At 35.6% G+C, this 27,998-nt stretch overlaps 1 protein-coding gene and 1 pseudogene across 1 annotated transcript in view; one reads left to right on the forward strand and one right to left on the reverse strand.

The window, feature by feature from the left end:
- HTR2C (5-hydroxytryptamine receptor 2C) overlaps window positions 1-27,998 on the reverse strand; it is a 173,448-nt gene that overhangs the window by 60,645 nt on the left and 84,805 nt on the right. The window lies entirely within an intron of this gene.
- Window positions 27,311-27,794, forward strand: LOC149990928 (cyclin-G1 pseudogene; annotated as a pseudogene).

Raw genomic sequence — 27,998 nt, forward strand, 5'->3', positions numbered from 1 at the left:
CTTTTTTATAACATATAATTTAAAAAAGAATTTTAATCCAGTCCCCTCTCTTCTACCTCCCCTTCTTCTTTTGTTCTCTCTCCTACCCTTCTCTTCTCTACTTTCTCTCTCTCTTTCCTCTCTCCCTTCCTGTCTTGCTATTTTCTACTCTGTATTTTTATCCTTAAAAAATTCTCTCTCAATCTATTTCCTACCTTCTAACCTCCCCAGCCCTCTCTTTCAATTTCTGGCTGTCTGTCTACCTGGATGTCTGTTGTGTCTACCCTACTTCCCACGCTAATCATATAGTATATACCGATTATATAATCCTAATACTATACACTTCCACTTTCTCTCTCCACACTGTAACCCTCCCCTCCTTTTCAAACAGACAGTGTAAGTGTTAATTGCTCTCTTACATAACCTTGATCCCAATTGCTAATATTAATACTCTATCAACTTCCAGCTCAAAAATTACCCTTCCTTCATTTAAAACAACTCCTTTCTGTTTCTCCTACAAAATAAGAGTCCCAGTATCTCCACAAGTATATTAACACGGGCTCATTTGCAGCCTATAGTGGGATTGTATTTGGGGGAGACATTGGAGGGTGTGGGTTTCTTGCCTGGGTTGTGTAATTATGTTTTAGCAGCACCTTCACAAAAGATCTCAAGACAAGGTGGGCAGAGTGACTCTCAATCAACTAACCAGAGAAAAAGATCCACCAAAAAGTAGCTGAAATACAACCAGACAGATTAAAGAAATATCATCAAGGACAACACAGACGGAGATCCAGGAGGGCGGAGGAGTAAGTGAAAGCTACACTAACCCACTCCCAGGACCAGCCAGTGCTGACTCAGCCCCAGTACAGCAGACAGACCATCCCCCTCCAAGTGGTGTCATACTAAGGGGAAATAAAAGCCCTGCCTACAGGAATTAAGTTGCCACACCCACGGTCCTTAAGCCTGATGACTGATCACAGATTGAGTATAGTAACAACTAAAGAAGAGAGATAAAGGCAGTAGATCCCTGGAAGTCTCCAACAGGCTGCCTAGGGCCAGTCTGGTACATGATCTGACGCTACCAGAGGCAGATCCAGGAAGAACTGATCATTCTAAGAAGCACCAACAAACAAAAGGAATCACAAAAATGGGGAGACAGAGAAACAACCCCCCATCAAAAGGAAAGGTAGAATCCCCAGAAAGAGTGCTAAATGAAATAGAGGGGAGCAACATATCAGATATAGAATTTAAAACATGGATTATGGAGAAGCTAAATGAGCTCAGCGGAAACTACAAAGAACTCCAGAAAAACTACAGTGAACTCCAGAAGAACTATAAGGAACTTACTGAGAATTATACCAGCATCAAAAAGGACATGGAAGCTATCAATAGGAGCCAGGAGGAAATGAAGAATATGATCTCTGAATTGACGAACACAGTAGAAGGAATTAAAAGCAGGCTAGAGGAAGCAGAAGATCGGATCAGCGAGCTGGAGGACAACGTACACAAAAACTCCCAGACAATGCAACAAAATGAAAAAAGACTGAACAAGACTGAAGAGGTTCTAAGACAGCTGCAGGACAACATGAAATGTAACAATATCCGTATCATTGGAATTGCAGAAGGAGAAGAAGAAGAGCAAGGGATAGAAAACCTCTTTGAAAAACTAATGACAGAAAACTTCCCTCACATGAGGAGAGAAAGAGTCACGCAAATCCAGGAGGCACAGAGGGTCCCAATGAAGATGAACCCCAACAGGCCCACCTCAAGACACATCATAATTAAAATGGCAACATCCAAAGACAAAGAGAGAATCCTAAAAGCAGCAAGAGAGAAACAACTAATAACATACAAGGGAGTTCCAATAAGGCTATCCTCAGATTTCTCAGCAGAAACACTACAAGCCAGAAGGGAATGGCAAAAAATATTCCAAGCAATGAAAAACAAAGGCCTACAACCAAGAATACTCTACCCAGCAAGGCTCTCATTCAAAATGGAAGGCGAAATAAGGAGTTTCTCAGACAAAGGAAGACTAAAAGAATACATCTCCACCAAACCAGCAATGCAAGAGATGCTAACGGGTCTGCTCTAAAAAGATAAAGAAACAAAGAGAAACAGAGAAGAACATGAGTACAAAGGGGGAAAATGACAATGAATAAGTACTTATCAGTAATAACCTTAAATGTAAATGGATTAAACGCTCCAATTAAAAGACATAGGGTAGCTGAATGGATTAGAAAGAATGACCCACATATATGCTGTCTACAAGAGACCCACCTTAGAACAAAAGATCTACACAGACTGAAAGTAAAGGGATGGAAAAATGTATTCCAAGCAAATGGACATGAAAAAAAAGCCGGGGTAGCAATACTTATATCAGACAAAACAGATTTCACAGCAAAGTCCATAAAAAGAGACAAAGAAGGGCATTTCATAATACTTAAGGGAAAAATCCATCAAGAAGATATAACCCTTATAAATATATATGCACCCAACTTAGGAGCACCCAAATATGTAAGGAAAATTTTGAAAGACTCCAAGAAAGATATAGGCAGAAACACACTCATCGTAGGGGACTTTAACACCCCATTGTCAACAATGGACAGATCTTCAAAGCAAAGAAACACCAAAGATATTGAGGCACTGAACAACACTTTAGATCAAATGGACTTAGTCGATATATATAGAAGTTTACACCCCAAAGAAGCAAAATATACATATTTCTCAAGTGCACATGGAACATTTTCAAAGATAGACCACATGGTAGGACACAAAACAAGCCTCAATAAATTCAAGAAAATTGAAATTATATCAAGCATCTTCTCAGATCACAATGCCTTAAAATTGGAAATCAACCTCAAGGAAAAAACTCAAAAACATTCAAACTCATGGAGAATGAATAACATGCTATTAAATAATGAATGGGTTAACAATGACATCAAGGAAGAAATCAAAAAGTTCCTGGAAACCAATGATAATGAACACACAACAACCCAAAACCTATGGGATACAGCGAAAGCAGTCTTAAGAGGAAAGTTCATAGCAATACAAGCCTACCTAAAAAAGCTAGAAGAATCTCTAATAAAAATTTTAACCCTACAGCTACAAGAACTAGAGGAAGAACAACAAGCAAAACCCAGATCAAGTAGAAGGAAGGAAATCATCAAGATCAGAGCAGAATTAAATGACATAGAGTCTAAAGTAACAATTCAAAAGATCAACAAGAGTAGGAGCTGGTTCTTTGAAAAGATAAACAAAATTGACAAGCCTTTAGCCAGGCTCATCAAGAAAAAAAGAGAGAGAACCCAAATAAATAAAATCAGAAATGAAAGAGGAGAAATCACAACTGATACCACAGAAATATAAAGAATTATAAGAAATTATTACGAACAACTGTATGGCAAGAAATTTGACAACCTAGAGGAAATGGACAGATTCCTGGAAAACTATAGTCTGCCCAAACTGGATCAAGAAGAAGCAGAAAGTCTGAATAGACCAATAACAGCTAGCGAAATTGAAGCAGTAATCAAAAAACTCCCAGCACACAAAAGCCCAGGACCAGATGGCTTCACAAGTGAATTCTACAAAACATTTAGGAAAGAACTAACTCCTATCCTCCTCAGACTATTCCAAAAGATACAAGAAGAGGGAAGACCCCCAAACTCGTTCTATGAAGCCAGTATAACCCTAATTCCAAAACCAGGTCAAGACACAACAAAGAAAGAAAACTACAGACCAATATCTCTGATGAACATAGATGCTAAAATCCTCAACAAAATATTGGCAAACCGGATCCAGCAACACATTAGAAAGATCGTACACCACGATCAAGTAGGATTCATCCCAGGGATGAAAGGATGGTTTAATATTCGCAAATCAATAAACGTGATACACCATGTAAACAAAATGAAAGACAAAAACCACATGATCATATCAATAGATGCAGAAAAAGCATTTGATAAAGTACAACACCCATTTATGATAAAAACTCTCAGCAAAATGGGAATAGAGGGAGCATACCTCAACATAATAAAGGCCATATATGAGAAACCTGAAGCCAACATCATACTCAATGGGCAAAAACTGAGAGCATTCCCCCTGAAATCAGGAACAAGACAAGGATGTCCGCTCTCTCCACTCCTATTCAACATAGTCTTGGAAGTTCTAGCCACAGCAATCAGACAAGAAAGAGAAATAAAAGGCATCCAAATTGGAAAAGAGGAAGTAAAACTGTCATTATTTGCAGATGACATGATAGTGTACATATAAAATCCTTTAGACTCCACAAAAAAACTACTCAATCTAATAAGTGAATTCGGCAAAATAGCAGGATACAAAGTCAATATAAAGAAAGCGAAGGCATTTTTATACACCAACAATAAAAACTCAGAGATAGAAACTGAAAGAAAAATCCCATTTGCCATAGCAACAAGAAAAATAAAATACCTAGGAATAAACTTAACCAAAGAGGTAAAAGACCTGTACACAGAAAACTACATAACACTGAAGTAAGAAATTAAAGAAGATACAAATAAATGGAAGCGTATACCATGCTCATGGATGGGAAGAATCAACATCATTAAAATGTCCATACTACCCAAAGCAATTTATAGATTCAATGCAATCCCTATTAAAATACCAGCAACATATCTCACAGACCTAGAACAAATACTTCAAAATTTATATGGAACCAAAAAAGAGCCCGAATAGCCACAACAATTTTGAGGCAGAACACAGTAGGAGGAATCACAATACCCGATATCAAACTATACTACAAGGCCACGGTAATCAAAACAGTCTGGTACTGGCATAAAAACAGACATATAGATCAATGGAACAGAATAGAGAGCCCAGAAATAAGCCCAGGTTCATATGGTCAACTAATATTTGACAAAGGGGGAAAGAACATCAAATGGAATGAAAAGAGCCTCTTCAACAAATGGTGTTGGGAGAACTGGACAGGGACATGCAAAAAAATGAAACTAGACCACCAGCTCACACCATACACCAGAATAAACTCAAAATGGATCAAAGACTTAAATGTAAGCCGTGACACCATAAAAGTCCTAGAGGAAAAAATAGGCAGGAAAATTTCAGATATCCCACGTAGCAACTTTTTCACTGATATATCTCCTAAGGCAAGGGAAATAAAGGAAAGAATAAACAAATGGGACTACATCAAACTAAAAAGTTTCTGCTCAGCTAAAGAAAACATCAGCAAGATGCAAAGGAAACCAACCATATGGGAAAATATATTCGCCAATGACATCTCAGTCAAGGGATTGATCTCCAAAATATATAAAGAACTCATACGACTCAACACCAAGAAGACAGACAACCCAATTAAAAAATGGGCAAAGGACCTGAACAAACACTTCTCCAAAGAAGACATACAGAGGGCCCATAGACATATGAAAGTATGCTCAACATCACTAGCCATTAGAGAGATGCAAATTAAAACCACAATGAGATACCACCTCACACCAGTCAAAATGGCAATCATCAACAAATCAACAAACAACTTGTGCTGGAGAGGATGCGGAGAAACGGGAACCCTGGTGCATTGCTGGTGGGAATGCAGATTGGTGCAGCCACTGTGGAAAACAGTTTGGAATTTCCTCAAAAAACTAAAAATGGAACTGCCTTTTGAACCAGCAATTCCATTGCTAGGATTATATCCAAAAAATCCCGAAACACCAATTCAAAAGAACCTATGCACTCCAATGTTCATAGCAGCACTATTTACAATAACCAAGTGCTGGAAACAACCTAAGTGCCCATCTGTAGATGAGTGGATCAAAAAACTGTGGTACATTTACACAATGGAATTCTATGTAGCAGAAAGAAAGAAGGAACTTCTACCATTTGCAACAACATGGATGGAAGTAGAGAAAATTATGCTTAGTGAAATAAGCCAGGCAAAAAAAGAAAAATACCTTATGCTGTCACCTATTACAGGAAACTAATGAACAACACAAACAAATGAGCAAAATTGAACCAGAGAACACAACAAGGACACCAGCCTGTTGAACCAAGCACGCCGTTGACCGGAGGCAGCCAACTGACCTGGAGTCTGCACGATCCTTCCCCATGTGGGAAGGCCACCCTCCCCTCCACACCCCCACTCTTATTAGGGTTTTCTGGACCCAAGGGTAGGTAGGACGACGACCATGTCCAGCTTGAAGCAGCTAGAGGAGCTTGAGAGCTTCGCCCATTGTCCTTTACAAGATTACAAAGGGTCCTAATAGTTGAGAGGGGGGGGGATAGTTAATTTTTACGAACCAGGGGTATGGACTTAGGGGGGATTGCTGGGGGAGGGGGGTACTGGGTGGAGGGGAACAAGGGGGAGAAAATTGGAACTGTTGTAACAATATAATCAATAAAAAACATTAAAAAAAAACTAAATTCTAAAGGGGAGAAAACTGGAACTATTGTAACAATATAATCAATAAAATACATTTAAAAAAAATTTCCATCTGATTATATTTTGTTGTTTTTATTTTCTTCTGATGTTTCTGATTTTCAAACATTAGGAGCATATTTTCCTTTATGTTATTGAACATAACTATATTAGTAGCAGTAAAATATTTGTGATTTTCAACATCTGGGTGTTCTCAGAATAGGTCTCTGTTGAAAGATTAGCGTATTGTATGTGCATGTTTCTACGAGCGCATGTATATGAATGGGCTACATTTTTCTCTTTCTTCTTATAGTAAAAAATTTTAGATTGTAACCTAAACATTGTGAATGTTATGTTGTTAAAATCTATTCTGTTATATTTCTCTAAGTAGTGTTGGAATTTGTCTGGTCATTAGCTTGGTTGGACTCAAACTTTAATTTCTGTCTCTTACACTACACCTCAAAAGTCAGTTCAGCTCATTTATCCTTGCTTAGGCTGCTTGAAGTATGCCCCAGATATGCATAGTTCAGAACTCAGTTAGAGATTTTGGCAGAATCTATGATTTCCCAGAGAAGAATTTGTGGTTTCCTCTATCTATTTCTACTCTTTCTTAGATGTTCCTTTGCTTTCCAGTTTTCAGATTACCTCAAAATCTTTCCTCACTTTCTTTGGACTACAAAAGCTGCAGATTTCTTTTTATGGAGCGTTAGCTACCTCACATGGTACAGACTGCACCTTCCTCTTATGATCTAAGTCTTGAAAGTTGGAAACTAAACCAGTGCTTTTACTTATTTCTAAGTCTTGAGACCCTCCACAATCTATTTTTAGTTTTTCTCCAGTACTTTCAAATAGCATTTTTTGTGTGTGTGTGTTTTGTTTAGAGTTGATAGTTTTCACTTGCTAGAAGATTGATCCAATAGAAGATTATTTGGCCATATCAGAAATGGGACTACGAATCAATAGAATGTAAACAATGAATTAAAGAAATCAGAGATATTAGATATTATTCTAAACAAAAATGATTATCAATGTTCATTTCTGTCCATCATGTTCTTGAAATCTCCTCAGATTGTATCCACCATGGAAATTGATTTTGTTGTGAATTTTGGTATTCTTGAGTTGTTGCACTTACAGAAATTACTTTTCCAATTGTACTTCTGATGTGCAAGTACCACCTGTCTGCCTTTATGTGAAAAATTTTGGTGCCATAACTATTAGAATATAAAATCCATTAAGTCAGTGATTATTGCCTGTTACATTTTTCCACCACTTTATTTTTTTTTACCTTCACCCGAGGACATTTTTTCATTGCTTTTAGAGAGAGAAGAAAAGAGAGAGGGAAGCATCAATTGGTTGCCACTCATACATGCCCAGAATGGGGATCATACATAGACTCTCGGACCAAGGATCAGGGATTGAGGATTGAACCTGATACTTAGGCATGTGCCCTGACTGAGAATCAAACCTGTAAACTTTCAGTCATGGAATGATGTTCCAATCAACTGAGCCACACCAGCCAGGGTATATTTTTCTACCATTTTATCCAAAATGTTTAGATCAATACATGACACAAAGTAGGTACTCAGTAAATACTTTTTAAATATATAAAAGAATATCCCCTTCCGATAGATCATCACCTCACCCAAATCCAACTTTACTATACACCAATGTATATTCTTATTTGGGTACATATGCATTCTGGGAGTCAATATGCTATCTGGTCAGTTTTTAGCAGTCATGTGTTTAATAATGGCAAACTTGGCAATAGTTATTCTCATAACTGTCATATATTAAGTACCGTATTACGTACTTTAATTTTTATTCTGTTGCACACAACCAAAAATTCTGCAATGTAGGTTCTTTCATCTCACAGTGTGATAAAAATGTGTCTCAAAAAGTCTTAGACTTGTTCAGATCCACAGTGTGAGTAAAGAATTTTGGTACGGAAACTGATATTTTTTTCCCCTCAGCATAAAGCTATCTCCCATCACCATAAATTATTTCTCATTAGATAATGAACACAATTTGTTTTGCAATAGATAGCAGCATTCCTTGTAAAGATGTTGATCCCAGAACTCTACTTCCAAGTATACATATAGCAAAATCCAAAGACAAAGTCAATTAACAAGCACTTAAAACAAAAACTAGCCCAAAGATGTCCATGTCAAAATGAATTACATCATTAATTGCTATATTAGGTTCATAATCAAGAATAATTGTAAAAAAACTTTCTCTGAATTTCTATAAGCCAAGTTTTCCCAAATGTAACTGATCATAAGTATCAACTGGGATTTTTATTTAAGATATTCTTTCCTGGGCCTCACTACAGACCTATTAATTTAAAATATTTAATATTTAATAAAAATTTAATCTTTTTACATTTATATTTTTAAAAAGGCAAATAGGTTTACAAGTTATTTTAATGCAAGTAAAATGTATTTTCTTAATAGAAACAGACTCATAAGTACAGAGATCAGACTGATTGTTGCCACAGGGAAGGGAGCTTGGGGGACTGGGTGAAAAAAGTGAAAAGACTGAGAAGTACAAGTTAGTTGGCACAAAACAGTCATAGGAACATAAAGTATAGTACTGTATAGGGGATATAGTCAATAATATTTTTATAATTGTATGGTGCCAGGTAGGTAGTTGAAATACTGAGGGAACCACTTTGTAAAGTATATGATTGTCTAACCACTACACTATACATTTAAAACTAATACAAAATAATATTGAATGTAAACTAATTAAAAATAAAATAAAATAAAAATATAAAGTATATTTTCTTTCGATAAATTTATGTGATTCAGGCACATTCTAAACAAGGATATATGAAAAGTTTGGTGCAATTTGCATAGCAAAGAGGCTAGATAGCATAATTTTCATGGAGATCAATTCCTAGTTTAATGAGATTAAATTTTATTTTCACCAGCAAAAGTTGTGTAGTGCTTCTTAAAACATTTTTCTATATTCATTTACACATATATTTATTCAGAGATTACATAACCCTCAGTAGCTCTAAAATTAACATGCATCCCCACCAATATTAAAAATAATTACAAAGATTAAATAAAAGACACTGATAATTTTTAGTTTATTTGCACAAATAAAATATAAAAAGGCTTTATTCTTATGAAATAATGTAGACAAACTTTTCCTGGCACAAAGTAAACATTCAATAAATGTGTTAAGTGTATAAATAAATATCTCCACCCTGCAGATCATATTTCCACCACACAGAAAGAATAATTATTCATTATTCTAATAATATAATTAAGGCATGTGGTAATCTGGGGATAGTTGTGAAGTAATCCCAAGCTAAAATAATAAAAAGTCATAGTTGAACTCTTTAAAAAGATGAACAACCACAAAATAGGTCCCCCCAATTCATTACATAAATCAACGGGCTTTCAACATTAAGACTTCAAAACACTGAAAAATGAGACTAGAGACAAAAAGAATAAAGTTACAAACAAAATATTATCAAATAGATCTAGCAAAATATCAAAAAAATAATACATCATAGAAAAACAAAAATTATTCCAGGAATGGAAGTGTAATTTAATATCATAAATCTTCCAATGTAATCTCTTATAAAGGAATATTATATTGTTTTAATAGACATTAATGATTTGATAAAATACAAAACCATTCCAAATTAAACAGTTAAATATATAAGAATAAAAGGAATTCCCTTAAATGTTATTATTTAAAATAAAAATCCAACAACAAATATTATAAACAGTAATGCAATAAACACATTTCAATTACATTAAATTCAGAAATTAGACTTCAAATCAGCTATCATAACCATGGTCAGCGAAGGAAGGGTGAATGCTCTTGAAATAAACAGAAAGAGAACTTCTCAAATAAGAGATAGAACCTATAAAAAGAACCAAATGAAGAATTTAGGGCTAAAAAAATACAGTCTCTGAAGAAAAACATCACTGGATGGGCTTGGTAGAGAAAGGGCAATTACAGACAGTTATTAAAACTGAATGTAGATCAATAGAAATCATCTAAACTGAACAAGAATGAAAAACATTTTAAATGAATGAACATAGTAGGGACAATATGTGTATGTCTAACATTTGTGTCATTTGAATCTGAGAAGAGGAAAAAATTGGTACAGGAAAAAATATTTGAAGAAACAATGGTATAAAACATTCCATATTTGATGAAAAGTAAATTTACAGATTTAAATTCTGAAAAACCCAACTGGTTAAACTAAAAAAAAAAAAAAAAAAAAAAACCGTGTCTAGACACATCATAACCTAGTGAAAATATGAGAGAAGGGGAAAAGCTTGAGGCAGTGAGAAAAATGACTCTTTATGTACAGGGGAGCAATGATATCAACAACTTAAGATTTTCCATCAGAAATCATAGAGGCCAGAAGGCAGTGTAATCACAATGCAGCATCTTAGATTTCATGAAAATGTCTTCAAAAAATGAATGTGAAATAGAATGATTTTCACATGAGGGCAAACAAAGAAACTGACTGCCAGAAGATTTATGGTAAAAAATATGGAAGTGTGTTCCTCAGAAAGAAAAAAACCCAATTATACTAGAAGAAAACTTCAAGAAATAATGAAGAACAACAGAAATGGTAAATAATCTGGGAAAATATTTAAGATTATTTTTCTAAAGTCTTTAAAATGCATGTGACTGTCAAAAACAAAAATTATAACATTGTCTGAAAGGTTTCCAAAGTGTATAGGTATACTCCATATTATAATTAAAACAGAGGGAGGAGGGTAAATGGTCCTATGTTGTTGTAATTTATAACATTAACTATAAGGATATTGTGAAACATTAGATATGTATATTTTAATTTGGAAAGCAATAATTAAAAAACTATATAGAAATATAGCCAAAAAGTCAATAGATCAATAAAATAAAATACCAAAATAATAGTCACAATCCCCAAAATAATTCAGAAATAAGAAAAAATGCATGAAAAAAGAGAAGGGATAAATAGAAAACAGTAAGCCCTGGTTGGTGTGGCTCAGTGTATTGAGTGCCAGCCTGTGAACCAAAGGGTAGCCAGTTTGATTCCCAGTCAGGGCACATGCCTGGGTTGCAGGTCAGGTCCCCAGTTTGGGGTGCGTGAGAGGCAACCACACATTTATATTTCTCTCCCTCTATTTCTCTCTCCCTTCCCCTCTCTCTAAAAATAAATAAATAAAATATTAAAAAAGAAAACAATAAAATAGGCATAATTCCAAACAAATCAATAATTGCATTAAATGTAAATGGTATAAAGTGCAAACTGTATCAATTTAAAGAGATAGCAAAGTTGGATTAAAAAGAACAAAAATAAACACCCAATTATATGATTTCTATAAGAAACCCTACAAGTTTAAATATAATGGTATAAACAGGTAAACAATAATAAGATGGAAAACATATATACCACACAAACACTAATCAAAGGAATGCTGAACTTGCTATATTAATGTCAGACCAAGTAAATTTTAAATCAAAGAATATTACTAGGGATAACAGAGACTATTTTATAATGACAAAGTTATCAACTCATCAAGGGAAATAATAATCTTAAACACTTATAATCTATGAACAGAACGTCAATGAAGATAAAAATAATAGAAAAGAAAGAAGAAATCAAAAGTACAGACACAATTTTACTTTGAAATTCCAACATCTTTTTTTCAATAATTGATAGAACAAGTAGACAAAAAATTACCAATGACATGAAAGAACTGAACATCATTGATAATGAACTCGACCAAATTGACATTTAGAAAACACTCTACCCAACAATGGTAGAATAGACGTCTTTTTCAAGAGTGCATAAAAATTAATCAAGAAAAACCATATCCTGGGCCATTTTAAAAAATCTTAGGAAATCAAAATGTCGTTATTATACAATGTATGTTCTCCGACCATAACAGAACTAACCTAAAAACCAGTAACAAAAATATATCTTGAAAAAGTGCAAGTATTTGGAAATTAAACAACACAGTCTTAGATAAGATAATCCGTGTTGCAAATAGGACAAATTCAGTCAGAAAGGAATTTGAACTAAATGAAAATTAAAATAAAACATCAAAATTTATGTGATGACAGTAAAGCAGCACTTAGAGGAAATTTTCTAACATTAAAGGTTTATTTTAGAAAAGAAGAAAATTTCAAGCTTGTGCATTAAAGTTCTAGACAAAGAAGGGCAAAGTAAATGCAAAAAGAAGAAAGTAATGAATATAGAAGCAGAAATCAATAAAATCGAGGAATGACAATAATAGAGGAAATTCAATGAAATTAAATGTTGGTTTTTTAAAGATCAATACATTTGATAAACTTCTAGACAGATTGAGGTGGAAATAAAAGTAGAAGACACAAATTACCAACATCAGTGATGAACTGGTGTATCTGTACAGATTTCAAAGACAATTATAAGGGAATTTTATAAATAGCAGTTTGCCAACAAATTTGCATGGGATTTTTGGGTTCCTAGACATGAATCCACAAATTTTGTGAACCAGGCACTGAATACAAAATCCCAGTGGAGAGTCTGCTAAGAAAAGGAAAAAAAAAAAAAAAGATACATATGCTTCAAATTCCCAACTCGGAGTCAGACTCCTTAGCCTCACATTGGTACACTTGTCACTCATTGAACAGTGTTAAAGGCGAGATAATTGACTGGAAACCTAGATTGGAATGTATAGTAAATACGTAAACCCTTTTCAGAATTCCTAGTTAACATGGCCTCTAACTTAAAGTCTGTGAGAGACTCAATGGCATCCCAGGCTGTCACTCGAATGGGTGCTGCTGACAGAACTGATTTTCTGCCAGAAGCATCTTCTATAGATCAGTAATCCCCATTTACAGGTCCATGGCAAAATTTTCAGCAGCCTGTGGTGAAAATTTGGAAGTTAAGTATAACAGTAGATTTGTATAAAGCTATATTTATCTATTGAAATTACTTTTTTATTCTGAGATTATTATATCTTTTCTATAGAATCCAGAAGTAGAAGAGTCCAGCCCATAGGATTGGCTAGATTTTCCTTTACTATTTTATTTATGACCTCGTGTTTTTGAGAGCTCAGTCTTGTTCTTGTTATTTCCTATCCCCTAGCCTTTGACAGAGTTCCCTGTATATGATTGGATACTGCATCTGACATCAATTATATTTCTAAATGATTTCAGGAACATGCCACTAATTTTCTCCCTTGGAATCACACTTCATCCCCTTGTGACCTGATTACCCTGATATTAGACAATGTTTCCACCAACTTGAACTTGATTTAGAATTATTGGATCTTCTCTAGGCTACTGCTTTCAAATCTCTTCCTTCTGACATTGAGACATTTTCTAAAAATTTACCATTTTACCTTGACCCCCAGACTTGAAATTCTGGGCTGCTTTACAGGTTATAACCTTTTCTTCTTCTTACAAAGTAGGAATTGGATTCTCTCTTACTAGCTACTTTGTCTTTGAACACTCTAAATAAATATGCCCAACCACCAGTTTCCTCTCCCTTGGTGTAATGCTGAGAGTAGAAGGTGCAATTCTGGAGCCTTTACCTGTATGGCTAGAGGAGTTGCTGGCAATTCTGCAGGTCCTTTAGCTGGACACTATGGTTCCATAAATTCCTACTGACCTTGAGTTTGCAGATCCACTCACCTACTCAACTACCTTTTATGAGCCAGGCTCATAATACTTCAATGCTCTATCCTTTACTAAATACATTTGTCAGAGTGTCTTTTTAGTGATGTAACTCATCATCTGTATTTCCTTGACATGCAGATTTTATGGTTTTTCAGGAAGAAGAGTGGCATTTCTGGTCCCGACGAAGTGGGCAGGTAGATAGCACATCCTACATATGCAACCAGCCAGCCCCCTTTAAGTATAAAATAGGGATTTCCTGGCAGCACTATGCAGGATGTTCAACCTCCCTGCCCATGTCAAGGTTAACTGCTGCTTCATGAAGTTCCAGTTTCTGTCAAGGGGCTTGCTGTCGATTGATGTTTCTCTGTATGAATGATTTCATGAAAGTCTCTTCCAGCCTGGTCTCCCATTTCTGATGAACAGGCTGTGATTAGTAATAGACTATATGAACTAGAACACTGGTTAGCTAATAACCTACCTTTTAACCAAACTTAAACCCCATATCTCTAGCAATATAATTTTCCATCAGCTGAAATAGAGAAAATTCTCCCAAGACAGGTGCCAAATTATATCATGGGTTACAAACACTCTCCAATTCCACTACCAATTTAGTCAACCCTTACTAAATAGCGTAAACCTCTAAATAATGAAAGCTCTAAATAAATTGAGACTTTTTACATTATAGTACAGGCAATTCTATTGCTGGAAGATCTTGTATGAGCTGCATACACTTTCTTTTTTGTTGCCCAAGCTATCCCAGTGGAAATTAACCATCGCATATATATCACAGAGTATTTGGCAAAAGCGTAGATCAGGGGGCATCACCTTGAGGTGTGATGCTCTGTGACTATGCAATCTGACCACTACATTCTGAAATAAGGAAACTTAGCTAGGGGCAGATTTTCTCAGCTTGTTCTTTCAGTGGAGCAAATTCAGCATTATGTACTGGTTCATCTCAAGCCTCGCATCTCTGAGAACTTTTTATCCTGTAAAACTTTGTAAACCTGCAGTTCTACCAGGAATTGACATATGAAAGGTTTAACGCAATGTATAATATTTTATGAAAAACACCTTAGATTTGGCTCCCTTGTGACAGTTCCATAAACCATCGACCCTGGGGCTTTCCATATGATTTGTGATTGAGCTAGTCTCTTTCAAGTTGACCTCAAATTTTTCCCTATGGGCATATGGTAAACATTTCTGTTTCTCTCTTGATATTTTTTTCAGGGCTTAATAGGAGATGCAACAATTTTATGGGTCTAGGGTGGTGGACAATGAAAAGAACAAAGAAGAAATCATAGATATTTTTCTGGTGTTCTGCCTAATGAAGTGTATATTAATGAGGCCTTCTGCTGTTTGTACTATGTGGTTCTACCCTCTTGGTTGAGTGGGGTGGATAAATGATGCAAATGAGGAAATAAGATATAATTGTGGTTTTAACCTTATGCATCTAGATTTTATGGCTTTGGTCTTGGCTTTGCTTCATTACATTAGGCACACTCTTAATCTGGTATTTTACTTTTTAAAGCCTATTTGACTATGTCATTGATATAAGGTGATTTCTAAATCAATAAAAAAACTATACTTTTAAATAGTGTATCTAGTATTTATAACCCTGGCTGGTTTGGCTCAGTGGATTGAGCGTCGGCCTGCGAGCTAAGTGTCGCTGGTTCGATCTTCCAGTCAGGGCACATCAGAGAAGGAAACTCTGACTCCAAAAAACCTCTGCTGCCTTGCGGCATACCTCTTTAAGGGAAGGCTAGGGGAGTAAACCCCGACAGAAAATCCGGAGCCGGAGTCCCTAAGGCGGTTTGACGCTGTAGTCAATACCGGCAACTCCTGCGGCGCACCTGAAGCCAAGCTGTATTGACTCCGTCTTTCCCTTGGACCCTTCAGCTGTGAAGAGAGGGGGGGTCTGCTGCATGGGCAACAGCAGACCCTCCATATCACCCTGCCCAGGCTCTGTAGCTTCAGCTTCACTGGAGAGGACACTCCAGCGTCATCGCAAGATGTCGATTCAACATGGGAGGAGACAGATACCGTGTCACTCCCGAGTCGGACTGCACAACCATTCTCGGCAGTGCAGATAGACTCTTAAGAAGCTACACCATCGTCTCTCGAGACGGACGGCTGCCGATGCGATGCGATGCCGATGCGATCTAGTATTTATAATTTATCAAGTCTTGATGATACTAGTAGGATTAAAATGAGCTAACTCTCCTAGGTACTTGAATCATAAGTAACATGACCTCTTCATTATTCTACTTTTATTAATGGTCAAATAAACTGTAAAACGTTCTTTTGAATAATGTTTCTTACAGTAATTCTTTAAGTCTCTAATAGCATGTTCATAAATACTAAAATGCACATTTTGTAAAGAATTGTATTCTAAATAATGAATAACTTATCTCTGACCAAGTAATTTATCATTAGAAGGTTTTAGATCAATGTTTCTAACTTCTTTGGTTGCTATTGATTATTTTCCATGAAATTTGGTGGTATGAATTATTTTCTACAATGCATTTCAAATTAAAAATATAGGACATAATCTGTAAAATAAATTTACTTTTATTTTAAACTTTATATACTAATATTTACCAAACAATCCATCAAGTCTACAGTAATAGATACTATTACTAGTGTCAAAAGAATGGTGTCAGGTACCAGGCAGATTTTTTTTTGGTATGTTTTATTGATTATGCTGTTACAGTTGTCCCTATTTCTTTTCCCTTTGCTCCCCTCCACCCAGTAACCCCCCCTCCCTCCAACAGTACCCCCTCCCCTTAGTCCATGTGTATGGGGCATGCATATAAGCTCTTCTCTACATCCTCCTGCCCATTCTGCACCCTCCTACTATGTTTCTTATCCCTGCACCATTTCCCTCCTTCTCCCTCTTTCCCCCTCCCAGCTGACTGCTCCTCACACACTCCCCATACCTATGATTCTGTTCCCACTCTGGTTGTCTGCTTAGTTTGCCTTTGTTTCCATTCCCTAGCTTCTCTTGTCAATAGTTGTGATACTGTTTTCATTTTAACATTCATAGTTTTGATCTTTTTCTTCAATAAGTCCCTTTAACATTTCATATAATAATAGTTTGGTGATGATGAACTCCTTCAGCTTTACCTTGTCTGGGCAGCAGTTTCTCTGCCTTTCCATTCTGAATGAAAGCTTTGCTGGATAGAGTAATCTTGGTTGTAGGTCCTTGCTTTTCATCACTTTGAATATTTATTTCCTGCCAGTCCCTTCTTGCCTGCAAAGCTTCTTTCGAGAAATCAGCTGAGAATTTTATAGGTACCCCTTTGTAGGTAATTCTTCTCTTCTCTCTTGCTGCTTTTAAGATTCTCTCTTTATGCTTAACCTTTGGCATTTTTATTGTGGTGTGTCTTTGTGTGGTCCTTGCTGGGTCTAGTTTGTTTGGGACTCTCTGTGCTTCCTGGACCCATATGTCTGTTTCCTTCCCCAAATTAGGGAAGTTTTCCTTCATTATTTTTTCACATAATTTTTCAATTTCTTGCTCTCCCTCTTCTCCTTCTGGCAGCCCTATGAGTTGGATGCGGCACATCTAAAGCTACCGCAGAGGTTTCTAAGCCTCTCCTCATTTTTTTTTTTTTTTTTCAATTCTCGTTTCTTCCTTCTGTACTGGTTGACTGTTTATTTCTTCCTTATGCTCCGATTTGTTGATTTGAACCCTGGTTTCCTTTCCTTCACCACTTGTTTCCTGTGGCTTTTCTTTCATTTCACTTAGGATAGCCTTCATTTTTCCCCCTGATGTTTAACCTTTTCTGTCAAGTCTGTGAGCGCCTTTATCACCAGCGCCTTAAACTGTGCATCTGTTAGGTCACTACCTCCTCTCTGTAAGGTTTGCTATCTCCTCCTTGGTTAGTTGTGTCACTGGAACCTTGATCTGCCTCCCCTTTTGGGCAGTATTTCTCTGTCTCCTCATCTTGACAGCTTTCTGTGATTTCCTCTGTGATTTGGGTAGGGCTGTCACACGTGTTTCGTTATAGGGGGTGGAGCCTTAGGTATTTGTTAGTGCTGGTGATCAATTCACCATGTTTTGGTGCTGTATGTGGGGGAGCGGTCTGAGAGGGAACAGTGCTACTTGCTGCTGCTTTTCCAGGCACTTCTCCCCCTTTCTGCACTAAGCAAGCTGCCCGCTTTTCGAGACTAGTAGCTTCTTCCTCCATCCCAGCCCCAACTTGCTTTCACAGTCAGAAACAATGCAGCTTTATTTTCCCTGGTGCTGGAACTGTGGGCTATGCGGTCTGGTTTGGGACTGGGATCGCTTCTTGGGTTTAAATGGTAAGACTGTGTTTTTCACCACAGCTACTGTTAGCCATGCCCACCCGCCACGCTCACACAAGCCATGGTGCCTCTACTCACGCTGCCGCCAAGCACTGCCCCTGCAGCTGCTGCTCCGCTCCTCTTTCTCTCTGTCCTGGCTCTGCCACTCCTACCTTTATGGCTGGTTATTTCTTCTTAATTTCTTTGCTTAATTTCCTGTATTTTTGATTTTCTGTATTTTCTGTTTTTATTTGTTTGGTTTGTTTGTTTTTAAGTTTTGAAGTGTTTTTTTTTTTTTAATTCTAATCTTTTAAAAAAATTAATTAATTAAATTGTTTGTTTATTTATTTTATTTTTAGAGAGAGGGGAAAGAGAAAGAGAGGGAGAGAGACATCACTGTGTGGTTGCCTCTCACTCGTGCCCCCAACTGGGGACCTGATGTGCAACCTAGTCATGTGCCCTGACTGGGAATTGAACCAGCGACACTTGGTTCACAGGCTGATGCTCAGTCCACTGAGCCACAGCAGCCAGGGCCTGAAGTGGTTTTTAATTCCTTCTTAGTTGTGAGGAGATGTAGAATGTGTACTTATGACTCCATCTTGGCTTGAAATCTTCATGAGTCAAGGTAGATTTCTTAAAACATCAAATAGCAATGATGATTTTATATCACTCAAAGTAGCACTAGTTTAAAGAGACACCATCTACAGCCTTAGTCAGGTCACCTTAATAACTGCTGTTTGTGAATTTGTAACATGTATTCCCATCTGCTTTCTCTAGTTAAGGAACCTTTTGATTACTTGTAGTACATCTCCAAGTGAATTCCAGTGATTTGACTTCGAATGCCCCCATGATCTCCCTTCTTTCACATCATAGGTTGAAACCAATATTTATTCACTACTTTTCATAAGTCTGACTTTTCAAACATCTCCACATCCAAAGTTTTACTACTGCCTTATGCTTTTTGCTTATTCTCTATTCAAATAGTTCACTGAAGAATTATGAGGGCAGATTAAAAGTGATTGTGAAATTTTAACTAACAAACAAAAAAGTATTTCTAAAGCTGTTAAAGGGGACCAGAAAACAATACTGATATACAATTTCAGAAATAAAAGTAAATATATTATATATTAAAAATATTTATATATGTATATATATATTTAAATCATCACCATTTAAATATATTTTTTTAGAACTTTCACAAATTTACTTTAAAAAAGTTACAAAGTGTTTTATGAGACAAGTATTAAAGTAACTACTATATTGTATAATTGAAATGTTCTTTTTAGGGTAATATATTCTCAAATTATTAGTATGATTAGATATTAAAATAGATTTTAGAAGAACTGAAGTATTTTATTAATTTATTAATTTATTCTCTTTTTTGTTCCAAAATAAGTTTAAGGTGTTTGCCCATGTGGCATTAATTTATGTATTAAACAAATATTCATTTTATAATATACACTATGCAGAGGGAGATAATGATTTAGAAGGCAAATGTTATACTTGTTCTTATGAATTTATAGTATAGTGAAGAGTATTAATGCTAAAAAAAATAAATAAATAAATTGGGCAAAAGAAAAGCACACATAATAGAAATGCATTTTTTCTTACATGCAGTAATTAACAGAGAAAGAAGAAAGCCAAAAGAAAAGCAAAACACAACCAAAAAGAGCAAACAAGCCAAAAAATAAAAATTAAAAACACTTGGAATTTTTGGACTGTTTCTTAGACCAGAGAATGGAAAACGTTTTCTATAAAGGAACAAATGGTATGCATTTTAGTCTTTGCAATTCTTCACTCAACTCTACTGTTTTTGGGTATAAGCAGCCTTGGATAATCCTTGAAAAATGGGTGTGATGGTATGCCAATAAAATTTTATTTATTAAAACAAATTCAACAGGATTTGGCACATGGGCCCTAATTAGCCCACCACTGATCTTGAGGGCTAGGAAAGGTCAAGCTAAGATGTGGTTGAGGATTGAGGATTGATGGAGATGATTCAGTATTGTCGCCAATTCTATTGCTTGGAGTTATCAGGAATAGTGCTAATTTTATAAATATTCAGGTGAAAGTGGTATTAGAAAAATAATTCTAGTACACAGACATATTTTGCTTTAACTGCATAAAGAAATATTAGTAGGGATAGTCACCAGATTTCTTGAAGGACATTACTATTCAAGAGTGTGAACTTTAAACAGCATTTCACCCAAGCCACTAAAAATGTCATGGTAAATTTGAGCATTTTAAGCTTAATTTCATTAGGTACTGAGAACTACTATTTTGTATAAGAATTGAATGTCTCTAATTCAAATAAATACGACAAACTCATATACATGTGTCCTTCACTTGACAAAAAAAACTGTTGATCCAGGATGATGAGGAAGTTCCCTTTTACTCCTAGTCTGTTTTTATCACAAAAGGAGGCTGGATTTTGTCAAATGCTTTTGTTGTATATCTGTTGAGGTAATCAGGCATTTTTTTCCTTTGTTCTATTAGTAAGGGACATTATATTAATTGATTTTCAAATGTTAAACCAACTTTGCATTTCTGACATAACAGCCTTTTTCTCAGTGTTGAAGCCCTCCCTTTTTTTCCTCCTTTTTTCTGTACTTCAATTATATCACATATATATAAAGTTCTTTTTAGATATTCTAATTTCACAGGTTCACATACTACACTCAAGCTTGGAAAGAAGTATTGCTAGTTTTCTTTGTTGTTTTTTTTTTTAATTCTATTTTTTTCATCATCATTTATCTCTCCTATAACTTTTTCTACCTCTACCCATCCTCTCCTCTACAATCACCAGACTCATATTTTTTATTAGAGTGGTATGATTTAAATCCACCTCCTTGTGATCTCACCTAATACAGGAACCTAATGAACAAAACAAACAAATGAGCAAAATAGAACCAGAGGCATGGAACAAGGGACAGACTGACAGTGACTAGAGAGGAGGGGGGAGAGGGAGAAGGGGGGAAAGAAGGGGAAGGGTCTAGTCAAGGAACTAGTATAAATGACCCATGGAAATGGACAACAGGATGGGGATTGACTGTGGGAGATGTGGGAGTGGGCGGGACAGGGGAGAGCAATGGGGAAAAATGGGACACCTGGAATAGAACAACAATAAAAAGAAAGAAAGAAAGAAAGAAATATAAATCCATCTCCTTTCCCAAACACATACATTTTTTCTTGTAATTACTGTACTAATTTGTTTTCTGTTTTCTTTTCTAATTTCTGAGTTTTTTGTCTTCTCCCTTTTATTTTTATATCTGTTTTTTATATTCAATAAGTTCTAATCATGGCCGTATCCCCACAAAGCATTAATTAAGTTTCCACTTTTTTTCCTCTTCTCTGAACCTCTTTTGCCCCTAACTCTGCATTGCCTGGCAATTGTCTAGGAAGTTCTAGGAAGGTATTGTCTATTACTTAGTCCCCAAAGACAGATATAGGAGGAGTGGTCAGAATTGCTCCAGAAATGGTACTGGGGAAGAAGTCAGTGTTTGACTCAAGATTTCGCTCTCTTATATAAGCCCTTGCTAATAACCCCATTGTCTATATAAATTGCATAATCTGTTTTTTTCTTTTTTCTTTTTGTATTTTGCTTTTCAAGTTCTTTGTGGACAGTTTTATTTATTTTTTGTTAAATTTATTACAGTGACATTGGTTAATAAAATTATGTAGGTTATAGGTATACAACTGTATAATACATCATCTGTATATTGTTTTGTGTGGTAACCTCTTCTACCACCCTACACCAACCTTTTCTTTTGGTAATCGCCATACTGTTGTCTATGAAGTTGGTTTTTTTTCCTTCGTAATCCTTTTACCTATTTCACCCATTTTTCCAAACTCCTCCCCTCTGACAGCTGCCAGTCTGTTCTCTGTATCTATGAGCCTATGTCTATTTTGTTTGTTAGTTTATTTTGTTCATTAGGTTCCACATATAAGTTAAGTCATATGGTACTTGTCTTTTTATGACTGGCTTATTTCACTTAGCATAATGCTTTCCAGGTCTATCCATGCTGTTGTAAGGTTTCCTTCTTTTTACAGTGGAGTAGTATGCCATTGTGTAAATGTATCACAGCTTTTCTTTTTTTTAATCTACTCATTTGCTGGTGGACAGTGGGCTGCTTCCAAATCTTAGAGATTGTAAATAATGCTGCTATGAATATGGGGGGGGCATATATTCTCTTGAATCAGTGTTTCAGATTTCTTCGGATATATTCCTAGAAGTGAAATTGCTAGGCCATGAAGCAGTTTCAGTTTTAATTTTTAAGGAATCTCCATAGTGTTTTCCACAGTGGCTGCATCAATCTGTATTCTTTATATATTAATTTCCAGAATTCTGAATTAGTTGATTCTGACAAGTTTTGTCAATTTTCTTGCTGCTTTTAAGGAAGAGGGAATTTAGGAAGTCCTTAGTCCACCATATTTGCTGTGTCCACAATGCAATTTTTGTATTATAAACATTTTAAAATTTTATAATCTCACAGTTTTTAGAGATTGTACAAAATTTTGCCCACTGAAATCATATTACCAATATAGAGAATAAAAATGGTGATTTTGAATAGAAGTGTTATTGAAAATATGGATATATTATGTTCATATCCATTTCCCAGTATCTAGGGGGTGCATTGAGCACTGTTTTTTTCTAAACACCCATAGAGCAAGGAAGTAGAAGAGGTTATAGGGGGGATGAATGGCGATAGAAGGAGACTTGAATTGGGGTGGTGAGCACACAATACAATATATAGATGATATGTTATATAATTATACCCATGAAACCTATATAATTTTCTTAACCAGTGTCACTCCAATAAATTCAATTAAAAATAAAAAGAGAAATAAACTATATTTAAACATTTCGAGGCTATTTTAACATTAACAATTGTTTCAAATATTTTATGCCAGTCATATCATCTTATAATTCTGTTTATGTTTATTTTTGTTGCAATCATTTTACCCAGTCTACTTTACATTTTTAAAAATGTTGCCATAGTCAGAAGTTTTATATTTATATGCAGCCAAATATGCCATTCTTTTCATTTCTGTAATCATTTAACTTTCTTCACCTTTGATGTTAGCTAAATATACAATAGTTTTGGTAAATATCCCACTGATTTCATCTTGTTTTTCTTTGGCTAGGTTTTAAATAGTCAACTATTTTTTCTTCCTAGAACTTATTTTTGTGTGTGAAATGAGGTGAGACTCTACATTTATCTAACACATTTTCTCTTTTAAAATATTTTATCGATTATGCTATTACAATTGTCTCAATTTTCCCTCTTTGACCCCTTCCACCAAGTCCCCTCACTTCCATAGGCAATCCCTATTTTCTTTTATCATTGATTTTGAAGCTTCATTTATCATACATAGCATGACCTATTGCTGTAATTTTTTCTTTAATATTTTTGATCATTTAATCTTACACTTATATGGTAATCTCCCTTTACATGCCAAAGATATGGTCCAAGACCCAATGAATGCCTGAGCCTATAGATAGTACTGAATCTTATATAGATTATGATTTTTCCAATATATACACACCTATAATAAAGTTTAATTTATAAATTAAACATAGTATAAGTTAACAATGACTAATAATAAAACAGAGCAATTATAAAATATATTGTAATAAATTATATACATCTGTTTTCTTTCTCTCTTACAACTACTTTATTATACTGTACTCACCCTCCTTCATGTGATGATGTGAGATGACACAATGCCTATGTGATGAGGTGAGTGAGGTGAATGACAGGCATGGATGTAGCAGTAGGCTACTATAAGGGTGACTAGATCACAAGCACTGCGATATACCAACAGTTGATCTGATAACCAGGATGGCTACTGACTGACAGATGGGGAGTGTATACATGGCTACACTGGATGAATGGATGTTTCACATCCTGACCGAGAAGGAACAAGACAATGTGAAGTTTCATTATGCTACTCAGAATAGTGTTAAGTTTAAAAGTTATAAATTGTTTACTCATTAAACTTTTTATTTAATATTTTTGGATTGCAGTTGACCATGGGCAACTGAAACTATGGAAAACAAAACTGTGAATAAGGGAGACCTAATCTATTGGTTTTTGGATTAGAATATATGTATCAAAAAATAGCTTTTCTATTCCCATCTCTGAAAAGTGATTTTGAGCCTCTACCAGGATGAACTATAGTTTATTTTGTTTAACCTACTGGATTGACATATTTATATATTTCAAAATATGTTGAAAAATCCTTGAATTCATTAGATTAAAAGAAACTAAGATTAGTTAAGTATATTTTCCAGGAAGCTTCACAGAGATTATATCATTTATTCCTGACAATAACCTTATGAAGTAGTTACAGATTAAAACCAAAAAACCCCTGAGATTTGGTGATATTGATGCTTAAAGTGAGGCAGTTGAAATTTTTGATTTGAATACATATTGAAAGCTGTGATTCACCATGACTCAATTTTTACTGTACTTCATTTAGAATTTTTCTATATTAGTAACTAGGAATTCACTGTGTAATGGACAAACATGTAAAATAAGTTTTAGTACAATGAGTTTTGTTATGAAAAAGCTAGTGTATATTATGTTCTGTAAATACTGAGTATGCTATGCTTGACTCTCTCCATGTTTATGAAATATGGCTTCTCTGAAATGGTTGGAGAGGGAAGAAGGTGAAGTTCAGATGAAGCAAAAGATTTGGAGAAAATGTCAAGGAGATTCAGAAATGATGTCATAGAACACACTATTTGTGAATAAAGGACTTAAAGAGCTGGAAGGAAGAAACTTTATGTTGAGAAGTAAGAAGTTGTTTAAAGAAGTAGAGTAGTTCTTAATTTTTGACATATTATAAAAGTAGCCATTAAAATCATGTGGCTGTGTGAGTTTCCAGGAAGGTTGTGCTTTAAAACAATGCTTATTGCTACATTATTTGGCATATACTCCTACTACATTGTATCTTATACTTTTTTTACTGTAAATATTTTGGGTTAATTCAGGTTGTCTTATCCTCCAGCTTCCCTTGTCCTATCAATTACTTAGAAACCATAGCTGGAAGTGAGGCAAGATCTCCTTTTGCTTAATTTTTTAATTGATTTTGAGAGATAGAGAGATGATATAGATGAGAGAGAGAGAGAGAGAGAGAAAGAGAGAGAGACTGAGTGAGAGAGAGAGAGAGAGAGGAGACAGGCAGAGAGAGAGAGAGAGAGAGGAGACAGGCAGAGAGAGAGAGAGAGAGAGATTTGTTGTTCCACTTATTTATGTATTCACTGGTTGATTCTTGTATGTTCCCTGAGCATGGATTGAAGCAGGGATTGAACCCATAACCTTGGTGCATTGTACTGATGCTCTAACCAACTGAGCTACCTGGCCAGGGCCCAATATTTCCTGTTACTGCTTCCCCATCTTAACTGAGGATATAGAACTGACGTTGAACTTTAGTATTTCTAATTTTAGTCACATCATTATAATTTTTATAAACACTTACAATTCTACCATGCATTCAATGCTTCTTATTAAATTTTTGTAGAGTCTGAGATTTCTTTTTATTTGATTTTACAGGTCTTATATGAAATGTTACACTTTTACATATTCTGTCACTTTAAGGTAAACCAAAAGATATTATTTTACTTTTAACATGAGGTGAAGGAAAAGTATCAAGGAGGAAGGTATGCCTAATTGCCCAAAGTAGCACTGTCATTTTTCAGATCATTATCCAAATATACCTTTAGCCTTTCTGAACATAACAAATTGATTTTGAAAGAAGATAAAAATAAAAATAAAATTTATGGTCAAATACACCAAAATAGGGCAGTGCTGTCAAGTAGAAGCACATAGAAATGAAACACTGACAGAAAAAGCACTCTACTAGTTAATATTCTCTGGAATACCTACCAATGATAAGAAAAACTTTATTTTGGTGTGGGAAAGTAATGCTTACAAAACAGAGTGCCATTTATTACATAATGTTTTTTGTAGATTTTGATAGATGAATACAGGATTTCTTTCAGCTAATAATTTGTAAAATGCATGGCTTCAGTTTGGATCAGGAAATTTTTTGTTTTGTTATTATTTTGTTATTTTATTATCACTTAATAATATTATAGATGATGTCGTCGGCAGCCGTCCGTCTCGAGAGACGATGGTGTAGCTTCTTAAGAGTCTATCTGCACCGCCGAGAATGGTTGTGCAGTCCGACTCGGGAGTGACATGGTATCTGTCTCCTTCTGTGTTGAATTGACATCTTGCGATGACGCTGGAGTGTCCTCTCCAGTGAAGCTGAAGCTACAGAGCCTGGGCAGGGTGATATGGAGGGTCTGCTGTTGCCCATGCAGCAGACCCCCCCTCTCTTCGCAGCTGAAGGGTCCAAGGGAAAGACGGAGTCAATACAGCTTGGCTTCAGGTGCGCCGCAGGAGTTGCCGGTGTTGACTACAACGTCAAACCGCCTTAGGGACTCCGGCTCCGGATTTTCTGTCGGGGTTTACTCCCTTAGCCTTTCCCCTGAAGAGGTATGCCGCAAGGCAGCGGAGGTTTTTTGGAATCAGAGTTTTCCTTCTCTGATGTGCCCTGACTGGAAGATCGAACCAGCGACACTTAGCTCGCAGGCCGACGCTCAATCCACTGAGCCAAACCAGCCACTTAATATTACTCTATATTATTAGTATTAATCATTCCATTTTAACTTCCTAGTAATTAATCATATAAAATGGTCTGTTGTCTTACAAATTCTTAACACTGACTATGTACACAATAGGTATAGTTTTAGGTTTCACAACTTCACAGGACTCTAAAGTAAAAGATCTTAGTCTAACTCTGTTCTTTGGCTTTGATGCAGAGACATTTTCTCTAGCTGTGAATTTACTGGAAACATCCCTGTCCAAAATGGAGGTATAGCCCAAGTGCCCAGAGTGTGTTAGACTGAGCTGCTTCTACCTAGCTGTAAAATCAATAGAAGAGGAAAGGAATATCTTACTGGCAAGGGGCTTGATCTGACTAAGCCACGATAGGTGTCCAGTTCCATACTTGATGAGAATGGAAAAGATTGTGTTTCAGAAGGTGTATTGGAAAGTCAAAGCTACTACTGCCTTACAATTTCTGCAACTCTATTATTCACTGATTCGAGAGAAATTACCATTTGAAAGAAAGAATAGCCTGAATTTTGAAAGACTAGGAGCTCAACTTAAGGTATGCCACTGCAGGATCAAATTTTCTAAAGGTAAGCCTTCTGTATTGGCACTGTCTGTCACTGCATTGGAATCCAAGCACAGAAGTGTGTGAGTTAACAAAAGGCTTAGAATGTCTTCAGAAACATTCCAAGATAAATGGCAAAGACTTGACCTTCTGGTAAGAGCTCATATCCAAGTGTTTAATTGAACATTCATCAAATAAATGTTCCAAACTCAATAATCAGAAGTTGAAATGGATTGTTTCTGGGAGAAGTGCACAGTAATTGAAGCATAGGTACTACACACTAACCTACCTTATAACAATTCCTGAAACAGTTCCTTAATTGGATTATTACAGCAGTGACAACTCTTCTCTGAAGCCATTCTCCACAATCCTGAACTATGAATCCCAAAATGTTGTAGTGGATTTAAACTGTGAAGCCTCAAAACATCATGATCACATTAACATTGATGTTCTCAGATTTGAGAAAACTGCCTGATTAACATTATGCAGTAGTGGAATAATGCTTTAATTTGTATTCATCTGT

This window comes from Furipterus horrens, unplaced genomic scaffold (genome assembly GCF_987537825.1).
Source record: "Furipterus horrens unplaced genomic scaffold, mFurHor1.1.pri manual_scaffold_17, whole genome shotgun sequence".
NCBI lineage: Eukaryota > Metazoa > Chordata > Mammalia > Chiroptera > Furipteridae > Furipterus > Furipterus horrens.